At 38.2% G+C, this 13,975-nt stretch overlaps 1 pseudogene; it reads left to right on the plus strand.

Moving 5' to 3' along the window:
* Positions 1-998: 998 nt before the first annotated feature.
* LOC147525682 (small nucleolar RNA R71) lies at positions 999-1,092 on the plus strand (annotated as a pseudogene).
* The last annotated feature ends 12,883 nt before the right edge of the window (positions 1,093-13,975 follow it).

Below are 13,975 nucleotides of genomic sequence, written 5' to 3' on the forward strand. Positions count from 1 at the left end.
ACGGTTGTAGTTTCCGTACTAGTATTACCATTTACCTCAAAGGGGTGTGTTTGCTTTGTTTTAGGGTTTGGTATGGCTTGGCCCGCAAAACACCTTTTGGTTTGGCTTTCTCTTGGGCTAACCGCTGTTGTATGCCCCGATTTATGGATTGTAAGATCTGTTGGTTTGATTGAGTCATTGTTTGGAAAAGTTGTTCGGTAACTTTGTATAAAGGCGTCGATACGATCCGGTTGTGTAGGTGTAGTAGTCACAGTGGTGCGACCGAACTATCTCCGTTGATTATTTATGGGCGGGTTGTGATAGTTATTATTGTTAACCGAACGATACCTCTATTGGTATTATAACTATTATAATTACCACGACCTTGTGCTTGACCTTGTCGTGGTTGTTTTAAACTTGGTTGTTATAATTATTATAATTCCCGACCTTGTCCTTGTCTAGGTGGAGCTTAGTTATAATTGTTTGCTTGCCTAACATTTTGGTTATTAAACCCCGAAGGTGTAACTTGTTGATTGTTTAAATAACTGAAGTTGGGATTTTGTCTCCATGGGGCATTAGGAATACGATAGCTATTAATGGAGCAAACATTATCTTGCTCGATTGTTGTTGTTCATGGGCGAGAGGACAATAGAGTCGGGTGCTTCGGGGACTCAAACAGAAATTACATGGGTTGGAGTTGACATTCATGATGGGGATATGCTTTTGTTGAACAGAAATAGCCTCTACCTTTTTAGTTAGAGATTCGATTAAATTTTTAAGTTCTGGATCGGGTTTCATCTCAAACATACCGGTGGCCTTAACTGTTGAAGAAGAACAAGCAGAGCGGGGGATCATCACTACCCCCCCAATTATTATTGCGCTTAGTTTGATTTTCTAAAAATTTATAAGCCTCCGAGGCTCCTTTACTTAGGAAACTACCCCCATTCATTATGCCAAGGACTTCTTTATGGTGGTGTAGAAGTCCTTTGAAAATGGCACGAACTAACGTGTCTTTCGCTAGGTTATGATGTGGACATTCTATAAGGAGATCGGTGAAACGATTCCAAGCCTCTGAAAATGATTCATGAGGATTTTGTCAAAAGAAATGAATCTTGGAAGGCATCTCATCCGTCTTTAGGGGCGGGTAAAAATGTTCCATAAACAGCTAAACAAGTTTAGCCCACGAGTCCACAGAATTAGGCGCTTGGGCAGTTAACCAAGACGCCGCCTTATCGGCTAAGGTGAAGGGAAATACCCTCAGTTTATTTTGTTCTGCACAAACCGTAGGATGCTGGAATGTTGTAAGGACTTGTTCAATCCTAAGCATGTGCTGATAAGGTTTTTCATGGTCTAAACCATGAAAAATGGGTAACAAATTAAATATGTTTGGGGGGATTCGAAAATCCCCCACTGGGTCTGCTAGAACCATGCAAGATTTAGGGCTATCGCTCAAGGCTTTGTAAAAGTCGGAGAGAGGAGTCTCTCTTTCTTCAGCCATTATGTCAGGTGTGGTGTGTGGAATAGTAGCTAGAGGTGTAGTGATTGATATACTAGATAGACGTGTTTGTTGACGTTGACGGTTAATTACGTTCGGTGTTTTTCTCCGGCCAGACCTTAATCTCATGCAAGTCTAAGTCTAAACACGACAACACTCCAAACAATCCTGATATACTAGTATAAACCTCTAACTAGAGATGCGAGGTGTGGAAGAAAAGAGTACCTGAATGCCTCCTTGCTTCGCTTACGAATAACGTCTTGTTTAAGTGTGATCAGTGTGTATAACAAGTTAGATCACTGAAAACTTGAAGAAATGGAAAGTTTGAAACAAACCTGAGGAAATCGGGCTATTTCAGCAGAGGGCGCAGGTGCGCTCTGTTTGGGCGCAGGTGCGCTCCGTGTAACTTCAAGTTACAGTGTTTGGCGTGGGGTCGCTTCGTTTGAAGCGCAGTCGCTCGGGGTTCGGCGTTTGGGAGTAGTAGGTGCTCCGTTTGGGGGCAGGTGCTTCGTGTAATTTTTCGAGGAACTTTTCAATGCTGAAACGGACAATCACAGTATGAATCAAACAAGGGTGGGTGGGTTTAATGGGACTTAAAAATGACTAATTATAGTATGAAACCAAAGTTAAAGGGAACTAAGATGGCAGTGGCGCCATTTGATAAATGTAAAAAGAATAGTTTTACCAATGACTAAAGCTCGCGAGAACTCTAAACGCTAGTAAAACTAGAACTATTTTCGTGTATCTAATTTATCAAAGTTTTCTACTCTCAATCAAATAATGATATAGTGGAGTAGGAAGTTCGTTCCACTCCTAGTTCTTTAGCATGCGATGGTTTCATGTCAACTAATCAATCATAAGTCTAGTGAGAGATTTACGAGGGGAATTCTATACTATGAGGTGAATTCAATTAACAAGTTACGAATAACGAAATGATAGAATGCTAAGGGTTTGAATCTAGATAAAGAATTAAAGGGAATTGAATCCACCTTAACTCGACTTAATCCTACTAACAAAGACTAGTTATGATCTAAATTGAATGCTTCGCATATCAAAATAGTAATTCTAATCCCTAATTATACATGACATTTCTACCAATTCATAACTAGCATGTGAGCGATTAAACCCATTCTCATGGTGAATTAATTGTTTCTAGAGTGGAATAACTATCACGACGATTTCTAAGTTTAACAAATATCAAGCTTTATCAAGGCTTCTTCAACCCCTCTAATGGAGGTTTAGCCTTGATTCATACAACTATCATTTCCCATTGAATTAAAACTAGACATCATATAAAAATTCTATCTTTATGCAATTTGTCTAAACAATAATTGAAATCTTAGGTAATAACTGGGAAATGAATAACAAGTAATAAAGAAATTTAGATCTAAACAATTGTAAATGACAAAATCGAAATGAATAAGAATCTACTATTTTATTTATCTAATCGATGAAGAACAATGATTTAAGAGTTTAATCTAAAACAAGAATTGAATTGAAACTAAACTTAATTAAAAACTATTAAAACTAGATCTAGAATTATCTATAGTTTAGGTCTAATTAGCTACCATTAACAAAGAGCTAAGCTTTTGTTTTTATATGCTTCAGATCCAAAAATCGTGCATGGGCTTGGAGCCATGTTTTGGGCCGGAAAATCGGGCCCAAACCCCAATTCTTTTAGTCCGAAAAGTGCTCTTCAGCTGGATTTGGCTTCAACAGACTTTTCGTCCACTTCTGCTCCTCTTATTGGGCCAAGACTTGGACCATTAGAAATATCTTCCCGATCCGGTCGTTTTGACATAAGGTAGACCCAATTCCGAGGTCTGAGTCCAAAGATACGGCCTTCAGAAGTTCTGCTGACTTTGTGTGCTGTTTCTACCAGCGTTGACTTTGACTTCTTAGCTTTTACCGGGCTTTAGAAAGGCTTTGTCTCCTTGAATCTTGGCCTTTATCACAAAACTTCTTAGTAACCAATCTTTGCTCCTTTATCTCACAAAAGTAGCACATTTCTGCACATAACTGACTTTACTGCCTGAAATACATAAAAAAACACGTAATCAGTGTTAACTCTTATTTATTACTCACATAATTGGCCTAAAAGTATGATTATTAAGGGGTTAAAACTACAATTTTGGGCTCTTATCACTTGGCATCCTGCTTAGCGAGTAAATGACACAAGGCAGCATGGTCAGTATAGACTATTACCTTTGAACCTATCAGATATTGACGAAATTTGTCAAGAGAATAGACGACGGCTAAGAGCTCCTTCTCAGTTCTAAAATAATTAATCTGAGCTCCATTTAGAGTCTTGCTATCATAATAGATTATGTACGACACTTTCTTGTCCCTTTGTCTTAGAACGGCTCCTATACCATAATCAGATGCATCACACATGATCTCAAATGGCTGGCTCCAATCGGGCGCACGAATGATTGGTGTTGAAGTGAGTGCTTCCTGTAACTTCATAAAAGCTTCAACACATAAATCATCAAAATCAAAGACAATATCTTTCCCTAACAGATGTGATAGCGGTCTTGCAATTCTATTGAAATCCTTAATAAATCGACGGTAGAATCCCGCATGACCTAGGAAGGCATGGATATCTTTGACAGTTCTCGGCTTGGGTAGATCCTTTATAATATCAATCTTCGCTCAATCTACTAGAATTCCTTCCTTTGAAACTTGGTGACCCAGCACTATCCCTTCCTTTACCATGAAGTGACACTTTTCCCAGTTCAAAACTAAGTTGGTATCGCAATAACATTTAAGGACTAAGGAGAGATGGTGCAGGCAATCCTCAAAAGATGATCCAAAAACTGAAAAATCATCTATAAAATATTCCATGTATTTCTCCACCATGTCATCAAAAATACTCATCATGCATCGCTGAAAAGTGGCCGGTGCATTGCATAAACCAAAAGGCATACGACGATAGGCAAATGTTCCGAACGGACATGTGAATGTGGTCTTCTCTTGGTCCTCAGGGTGAATATGGATCTGAAAATATCCTGAGTAACCATCAAGAAATCAGTAGTAAGCTTGTTCAGCTAATCTTTCTAACATCTGATCGATGAAAGGCAATGGAAAATGATCTTTCCTCGATGTGCTATTCAGTTTCCTGTAATCAATGCAAACTCTCCATCTAGTCTGAATCCTGGTTGGAATCAACTCATTATTCTCGTTCTCAATTACTGTGGTTCTGGACTTCTTAGGCACAACTTAAACTAGACTAATCCATTGACTATCAGAAATAGGGTAGATAATGCCGACGTCAAGGAGTTTGATGATTTCTTCTCGAACTACTTCCTTCATCTTTGGATTAAGCCTCCTCTGTGGTTGCTTAGAAGTCTTGGAATCCTCTTCCAAATGAATTTTATGTTGAACTATCATAGGGCTGATCCCCCTGATATCATCAATTGTCCAATCTATAACTGTCTTATATTCCTTTAAAAGTGCTACTAACCTGGATTCCTGCTCCTTCGTCAAATCTGATGCAATGACTACTGGGTAGGTCCCCAAATCTCCCAAGAAAACATACTTGAGTATAGACGGCAAAGGCTTTAATTCTAGCTTAGGCGACTCATTCTTAAGCTATTTAGATGGTTTATCAGGCGTAGGTGATTCAAACTTTGCTTTAAACTTGTTGTCATGAATTTAAGGTGATGAATCCAAAATCGCATTGATTGCCTGGACACTAAGTTCCTCACAGTTTGAGTCTGTCAGAGCTTTCAATAACTCGTCAGCAGGATATGAATGAGTCAGATAATCCTGTGCTAACGCTTCAATCATGCATACCTCGTTCACGGCACATACCTCCTGTGGTTGCTGTAACATATGGAAAACATTGGTCTCGACTCTCATATTTCCAAAGGATAACGTCATATTACCGTTTCGACAGTTGATGAGTGCATTTGCAGTGGCCAAGAATGGCCTACCTAGAATGATTGGTATCTGCCTACCAGATGTAGGTTCTGTGTCGAGTACTATGAAATCAATTAGATAATAGAAATCTTCAATCTTGACTATGACGTCTGTAGGGGGGATTTCCCGTCACTGAACAGATGACACGTGTATAGGAAATAACCTAAGACTATAGATGTTCAGAATGAGACGAGGACCATCGGATCAGTTCTATGAGTAAGTAATCTCGTGTGTAGCACGAGTGTTTAGTAAGCATGTGCCAGGAACATGGCTGACCGTCTTCCATCATAACAGTTACCCAGTCGTTAGGAACTGATGTAGACAGTTCCTGAACAGAAGGGAACTGAAGATGGCGATCTTGATGATAAGGAAGAAATCGTGAAGACATATCTTAAAAGTTTCCTTTTAGATATAATCTAACAATACATGATAGGACATTATGATTAGCAAGGAAACTTACCTCTCATAAAGATATGGTCTAGATTCAGACTTCCATAAAGAGGGAATTCCTAATAGGAAGATAGAGTCTAAAGATGGAAGGGAACTCACAAGTGGTGAAGACAGCCTTAACCCTAAGACTCTTACAACTCTTCCTATATAAACCAGAGGGATTTCGCTCTTAGGAACTACGCAAGATAGGGTTTGATTCTCCATAATAAACAAGGAGATATGTAGGAAGCCGTCAGACAGTTCAGCCCTGAACTCACACTCATCTCGTCCCATCTCTATTCATTCAAAGGTTCCAAGATCACAAGGCACAAAGAAAGATCAGGGAAAGCTAGAAAAATCCCCTACATCTAGTGGCGCTTTCTGTGGGGATGAAAACTAGGTAAATATACGTTTCAGACTATTCATTTAGCCTAAAAACTCTTACTGTTGTGATGGCAGGAGCAAAGAAAACAAAGGGTGACACTACCACACGCAGCGTCGCTGTGAGAGAAGAAGAGCATGAGACACTCGAATAGGGGGACAACGCTGGTCACCACGACGCAGACAACCCCCTCCAAAGACCCATGACCAGCACTGATGCCCCAATAATTCCTGGTGCAGGCCCCAGGAATAACGCTCAAGAGGAGTGTCAAGATGGTGAGAATGCTATCCTTACCAACTCAGATTCTATTTAGGCAAGCCAGGCAGTATAGCCTCTGGAACAACAAAGGAGCAATCTTGAATGAGAATTACAGCTGCTGAGGCATCTGTATCAATCTGACATAAGGAAAGAGGCACTCATCGACCTCAATGATGACGACCTTCCAGAAAGTGGTCGTGCAAAGAACCCAAGGCGTGGGGGTCTAGCTCGACACGAGACATCTGAGTCAGAATACAGCAACTCAAATGAGGAATCAGATACAGCATCCGAACTAGAGTCAACCGACCAGATCGTGATGTCGACCCTCGACACAGAAAAAGAGCTCAGACCAAGAAGCATTCTACTAAAGAAGCTGATAGAAGCCCAAAACTGTAGTTTTAACCCCTTAATAATACTACTTTTAGACCAATTATGCGAGTAATAAATAAGAGTTAATGCTAATTACATGTTTTTATGTATTTCAGGCATGTAACTCAATTATATGTATAAATGTGGCGATATAAAGGAGCAAAGGGTTGGTTGCTAAGAAGTTCTATGATAAAGGCCAAGATTCAAGGACACAAAGCCTTTATAAAGCCTAGTTAAAAGCTAAAAAGTCAACACGGGCATAAATAGTGCACAAGTTAACAGAACTTCTGAAGACCATATCTTTAGACTCAGACCTCGGATTTGGGCCTACCTTATGTCAAAACGACCGGATCGGAAAGAGCTTTCCAATGGTTTAAGCCATAACTAAATCAGAGGAGCATAAGTGGATGAAAAATCTGCTTAAGTCAAAGCTAACTGAAACGAGCTCTGTGGACTGAAGAAATTGGGCTTTGGGCTCGATTTTCCGGCCCAAAACATGGCTCCTCAGCCCATGCACGAAATTGTGGATCTGGTCTCCTGCTTTACATAAACCAAGACTTAGCTATTAAGAAAGATATAGTTAGATAGCTTAGAATAGAAAGTAGCCATTAGAATAGCTTGTAGATCTAGTTTTTGAATTTTAATGAATAATTAATTAGTTTCATTCCTTGTTTTAGATTAAGTATTTGAATCATTGTTCTTCATTCATTATATAAATAAAATAGTAGTTCTTGTTAATTTTGATTTTGTCATTTAAATTTGTTTAGATCTAATTTCAATTAGTGGTTGTTATTCAATTCCTAGTTATTAATTTGGATTTCAATTCTTGAGTAGTTAAATTAGTAAAGTTCAAATCTTTATATTATGTCTAGTTTTAATTCAATTGGAAATGATAGTTTGATGAATCAAGGCTAAACCTCCCTTAGAGGGGTTTGATGAAGCCTTGATGAAAACTTGATTGTGTAGTATAGAATCATTGTAAGAATCAATTCCACTCTAGAAGGTAGTTGGTTCGCCATGAGAATGGGTGAACGACCTCACATACTAGTTATGAATTGGTAGAAATGCCATGTATAATTAGGGATTAGAACGACCAATTCTTACCGTAAGAACGTAAGAATTGGTTTACAACAAATCTATGCTAGTTTATTAAGTTGGATTCAAAGTGGAATCAAATTCCCCTAATTCTTTATCTAGATTCAACTCTTAGGATTCTGTCATTCTATTATTCGTATATTGTTATTTGAATCCACATCGTAGTATAAATTCCCTTCGTAATTCTCTCATTTACCTTGGATAGACCATCAATTATAGAAAACTTTAATGCTAAAGAACTAGGAGTGGAACGAATCTTCTATTCCAACTCTACGTCAATAGATTAGAGAGTAGAAAACAAATATCTTTGATAAGTCCAGTATAAGCAACAGTTTGTAGTTTTACTTTCGTTTAGAGTTTCATCGCTTTATTTGTGAGTAAGATTATCTTTTTACGGGTTATCAAATGGCGCCGCTGCCATCTTAGTACTCTTTAGTATTATTTTCTTTAGAATTAATATTTTTTCAAAGTCCCATAACCCACCCACCCTTGTTTGATTCTCACTGTGGTTGTCTGTTTTTAAGACCGAATTTTCCACAAAAATTACCGAGACGAGCACATACAGGCAAGCCAAATTGGAGTGCACCCTGCGCCCACACGCTTGGAATTCCATCTTTTTGCCTAAGCGCGACCTGTGCCCTGCCAAGGCAAAACACGAGCGCACCCTGCGCCCACACGCCGGGAACTCCAGCTTGACCTGAGCGCGACCGTGCCTTCTACTGAAACTGCCCGATTTCCACAGGTTTGATTCAAACTTCCATTTCTTCAAGATTTTCAGTGTTCTAACTTGTTATATGAACTGAGCATACGTAAACAAGACGCTATTCAAACGCATAGCAAGGAGGCATTCAGGTACTCCTTCTTCCACTCCTCGCCTCTTATGTCAGAGGAGTTTAATTCTAGTATAATCAGGCTTCTTTTTCGTAAACGTCAATGCACGTGCCTATCTAGAAATTTATAGTTAGAGTTTCGTTTGCATATTAATTGTCTTAGAATATATTTTTAAAACCAATATGGCATATCAATATGTAGACGAACAATCATGTGATTATTATGTAAACCCTTCACCATGTTCATGCTGCGGTAGTCCTTACCATTGGGCTTCTCATTGCCCATCATACAAAGAGTTTGGACCTACTATAGAATATAATAATAATTATGAGCCTCAATTTTCAAATTTTCATAGTAACCAATACAATCAAGAGTTTTCTAGTCATCCAAACTATACATGGAGTCAACCTAACCCAGCACAATACGAAATCAACCAGAGTTACTCAAACGCCAATAACTATGCCTATCAAACACCGTATCAACCAGAACCACACCAACAAGCTTCCCCTCCTCTAACAACATTTGATAAAATAATGGCCCAAAACAAAATAATACTTCAGAACCTAGAACGGACAAGATTGATGCTAACCTCACCTATGCCAGACCTTTCCACCATGCCAGAAATCACCCACCCATCTAGCTCGCCACCCTTCCCAGACCAAATTTCCCAACAAATAGCCAACAATGGAAAAATGTTTAGGGAACAAAATGCAGAAACCCAAACTATGCTTCAGAATCTAGCCAAAATGATTTCCATGATCCCCTCACCTAACACAGAACTTTCAACCTTGCCAGAGATCGACACACAAGATGAATCATTACCTTCTCATGACCCTCCCATTAACCATTATATTAACTCCACACACAACCTGGATAAGGAAATTCTTAAAGACGACTCTGTTGGACTTGTTTCAGATGACCATGATGCCATTGAGGAAACTTATATTGTTTTAAAGGACGAGAGTGAGGAAATAGAAATCAACAATTCTAGTCTAAGGCATGAATAAGGTAATGTGCAGGAATTAAAGGAAGTAACATCTTTAGAGCAATGTGAATCTAAACTTAGTTTGGCAGCTGAGGAAATAACAATGGAAAACATAGATGAAATTCTTAAAGATAAAGCCACAAACCACAACTTTATGGATTCAACTAAGCTAGATGAAGACTTTAATGATTTCTTATGAGCGTGTGACGATCCACCAAATGATAAACCATCAACTGACCACCATCCACCTGAGTTACCACCTCCTACAATCCAACCATCTACCACAACTAAGCCATCCATTCACCCACCATTTCAGAAGAACCTCGAATTTGCACTTGAGCCTATTGCCTCAGAGACCTTCTATAATTTTTTCAACCCTCACGGTGAAGAGTGTTTGAATAGTACACAATCCCATGAGTACACCATTCCTGTAGTTGAGAGCCAAGCTTTGACCGAGTGTAGTGAGAAACCTAGTTTGTCTTATTTTTCCTCATCTAAGCCTCATGAAAGACATCAAAATCCATACTTCATTCCTTTCTCACCTAAAATATCACTAATTCATCTTTTGGTTCATTCTAACTCTTTAAAACAGCAACAACATGATGGTTTGCATATGTTCTTTGATGGGTTGCATAAGTTTTCTTTCATTCTTCTACATGATTGTTTCCAATTATACAACTTCATTCTGTTTGGAGGTGCATTTAGTGTCATGTTTTTATGGCTAGACCCCCAACTCTTTCAACTATTAGTTTATAGCTGACCACGCATCATCTATTTTGTGCCACCCCAATTTCTTGCTTGTTTAGGGGTGTGCACAGTCTAGGGGAATCTGACTTTAAAAGACCCACGTTTAAAACAAATTTTCTAAACTCTGTTCTATAAAATTTGTTTGGGGGTGAGGTGTTTGGTTTTTCCATTCTTGATCACTCAACTTCCTATTCTTATCCCTTCCTCATCTCGTAGCTAGATTTCTTGTTGTTTGTGGTTTTGATGTTGTTTCTATTTTTTTAGTAGATTGGATGTTAAGTTGTTAAATTCAGTAGTTAAATTTGAATTTGGTAGTTAAATGTTGTTTGAATTTCAATTTTAATATAATGTGGTTCTTTTCAAATTGTGCGTTGTTTTATTGTTAATCCTACCTTCCCGAATTGTTTGGGGGTGGTATTATTTATTCTAGCATGATGTTTATATGATCCTCATTTTTTGAAGTTGTTTTTGAGTGATTGTTGAGAATATTGCCGATATTGGCATGCCTATGATTAGATGTGGTGGTAGGATGAAATCTATAAGAGTTAGAAGTTACTATTCTAAATTTAGTCTAAGAGATATTAGGTTTGTATTAGAATCAAGAATATGGGTTGTTTCCATTTCGGTTTAAGAAATTTTTGTTTCTGGCAATTGCCTTAAAACTTTTTGGAAACTTCCCGATTCGTTTTAGCAACTTAAAACCTATAAAATCTTCATTCATTCTACACTCACAACCCCAACTACATCTCACATTCATCTCTCACGTTTCATTCCCACTTTACCTTATTTTTCCTTCAAGACTTCGCCTAATAGCTTCCCCGAAGCACATGTGTTCTTGATGGAGCCACCTCTTCCACTAAGCAATCGTCGAGAAATTCTACCCCGAGCGACTGCCCTCTCCAAATTGAAACCTCGAACCAGCCACCAAAACAACTGGAATTCCAATTTTCATCCGGAGTGCAACCCGCGCCCATCCCAAGCTAAAAGTGAGCACACCCTGCGCCCAAGTGCTTGGAACTCGAAATTCAACAGAGCGCAACCCGCGCCCATCCCAGGCATACCTTGAGCGCACCCTGCGCCCTGACCTCTGTGGGCACCAAAAATTTCCAGTTTTCCGAGGGTTGTTCCAAGATCCTTCGTAGCTATTCCAGCAAGTTTATTAGGGATGACTGATACTGTAAAATGAATAGTTTACCTACGAAATGAACTACGAATCCAAAACGTAAGTAAACTAGAACTAATCTTTTACGATTCTATTATCAATTCTTCTACTCTCAATGCGGATTGCACTAAATGGAGTACGAAGTTCGTTCCACTCCTAGTTCCCTAGCACGGATTGTTTTCTAAGTCTAACTAGTCGCTCTTAAGTCAATGAGAGTTTTACGAGGGAAATTATACTAACAAGACGCGCTAATATAAATAACAAGATATAACATAAACTAAAATTAAACTACGAATGCTATGGAAATATGCTTGTTCTTGAATCTAGATAAAGGATTAGAGGGGAATTGAATCCACCTCGAATCCAACTTAATAACCTAGTATAGATTCTTGTATCTCGATTCTCACGTTCTTACGGCAAGAAATTCGAGTTCTAATCCCTAGTGTTCATGGCATTTCTACCGAGTACTAACTAGCATGTGAAGTCGTCTACCCATTCTCATGGCGAAACACGACTTTCTAGAGTGGAATAGAATCTACAAACAATTCTACACTAACAACTAAGTTTTCATCAAGGCTTCATCAACCCCTCTAATGGAGGTTTTAGCCTTGATTCATCAAACTAACAATTCCCATTAAATCTAAACTAAACATAATGAAAAGATTCTAACTTTATGCGATTTCACTAAAACAATAATCGAAATCTAATTAATAACTATGAAATGATAACAAACAATAATGGAATTTAGATCTATAAATCGAAATTGACAAAATAACTATTTTTATTATCTAATCAATCAAGAACAATAATTTGAGAGTTTAATCTAAAACAAGAATTGAAATGAAATTAAACTTAATTAATCTAATGAAAACTAGATCTAGAATTAAGGTTTAATGGAGGCTAACTAATCTAATTTATTTTCTAACCTAACTATCTACCCTTATCTATCTACCATTAACAATGAACTAAGCTTTTGTTCTTATACATTCAGATCCAAAATTCGTGCATGGGCTTGGAGCCATGGTTTGGGCCAGAGAATCAGGCCCAAAACCCAATTCTTTCAGTCCAAAAAGGCCTCTTCAGCTGCAGTTGACTTCCACAGACTTTTCGTCCACTTCTGCTCCTCTGATTGGGTCAAGGCTTGGACCATTACAAAGCTCTTTCCGAGCCGGTCGTTTTGACATAAGGTATGCCCAATTCGAGGTCTGAGTCCAAAGATACGGCTTTTCGGAAGTTCTCAACTTTTTGCTCCTCAGATCTCGCTAAAGTGGTACATTTACTGCACATAATGGACTTTGAAGCCCTGAAATGCATAAAAAACGCGTGTCGGTGTTAACTCTTACTTATTATTCACATAATTGGTCTAACAGTATGATTATTAAGGGGTTAAAACTACAGTTTTGGGCTCTTATCAAACCACCCCAAACAAAGATTTTGCTTGTCCTCAAGCAAATATGAGAAAATTAGAATAAGTGACCAAAAATGGAGTTCTAACTACTCTCGTTTATTTGAGTGCGATTGCATTGACCATATGCAACAAGGCCTTAAACCACTAGGAATTCCCTAGTGGACGAGTTATAGCCTCGTGAGAGTTTTCCAGTGAAGGTACTCACAAACTTCATTTATACTACAACGACTAAGAAAATAAAACTATTGTTTCCTTATTCATGCTCAACTATCTATACATCTCTCTAGCAATTGAATAAGAATAACCAGTCAAAACCCTAAGTTAATATATGCATAATAATCAATCATCTACAATAAACATATATACAATGAGTAGTACTATCAAATGTTTAGCAGGTCCGTTTCTGAAAACTCGGAATAGCGTCCTTAAGTAGGTTCTCACAATAATAGTCAAGAAACAACACTCTGATTTTTCCACTCAAGTTTCGCTACTCCAGTGTACAGTGGGCACACTTTACCTTACAATCTCAATGACAACAAGGAAGCCGGGGTCGATCAAACACATCTGCCACTTACTATCACACTAACCTATTCCTAATTGAGCTAGAGGTCTTTATTAGGTGTTACGGGGATTAGGAGATGGTTTAAGAAGGAAGGAAATGGATATTCAAAAGGACAAGTCTGAGATAATAGAGTCTTTGTATTATGTAACTTAGAGAAAACCTTGTTATTTTCTTTTGCTTCTACACTTTGTTTCCATCCTTAGCCGTATTTTTTTTTTTTTTTCCTTGGCTTTTGACTCCTTTTTATTCTATTTTTTTTTTGGAGTTTTTATTTTATTTCTATTTTTCTTTTCTTTGGATGGAAACTTCTTTTCTTTATTTTCTGAAGCAAGTAACAATTTTTGTTTACACA

The sequence above is a fragment of the Coptis chinensis genome, chromosome 1 (assembly GCF_015680905.1).
Source record: "Coptis chinensis isolate HL-2020 chromosome 1, ASM1568090v1, whole genome shotgun sequence".
NCBI classification, from domain to species: Eukaryota; Viridiplantae; Streptophyta; class Magnoliopsida; order Ranunculales; family Ranunculaceae; genus Coptis; species Coptis chinensis.